The sequence below is a fragment of the Oryx dammah genome, unplaced genomic scaffold, assembly GCF_014754425.2.
Source record: "Oryx dammah isolate SB20612 unplaced genomic scaffold, SCBI_Odam_1.1 HiC_scaffold_23, whole genome shotgun sequence".
In the NCBI taxonomy this organism is placed as follows: domain Eukaryota; kingdom Metazoa; phylum Chordata; class Mammalia; order Artiodactyla; family Bovidae; genus Oryx; species Oryx dammah.
Window position 1 is genome coordinate 88414460 of NW_024070207.1, and position 631 is coordinate 88415090.

Below are 631 nucleotides of genomic sequence, written 5' to 3' on the forward strand. Positions count from 1 at the left end.
TTTGGAAAACTCAGCAGTGGCCACAAGACTGGAAAAGGTCAGTTTTCATTCCAATCCCAAAGAAAGGCAATGCCAAAGAATGCTCAAACTACTGCACAATTACACTCATCTCACACACTAGTAAAGTAAAGCTTAAAATTCTCCAAGCCAGGCTTCAGCAATACATGAACCGTGAATTTCCAGATGTTCAAGCTGGTTTTAGAAAAGGCAGAGGAACCAGAGATCAAATTGCCAACATCTGCTAGATCGTCAAAAAAGCAAGAGAATTCCAGAAAAACATCTATTTCTGCTTTATTGACTATGCCAAAGGCTCTGACTGTGTGGATCACCATAAACTGTGGAAAATCCTGAAAGAGATATAAATACCAGACCACCTGACCTGCCTCTTGAGAAACCTATTTGCAGGTCAGGAAGCAACAGTTAGAACTGGACATGGAACAACAGACTGGTTCCAAATAGGAAAAGGAGTACATCAAGGCTATTTATTGTCACCCTGCTAATTTAGCTTATATGCACAGTACATCATGAGAAATGCTGGGCTGGAGGAAGCACAGGCTGGAATCAAGATTGCCAGGAGAAATATCAATAACCTCAGATATGCAAATGACACCACCCTTATGGCAGAAAGTGA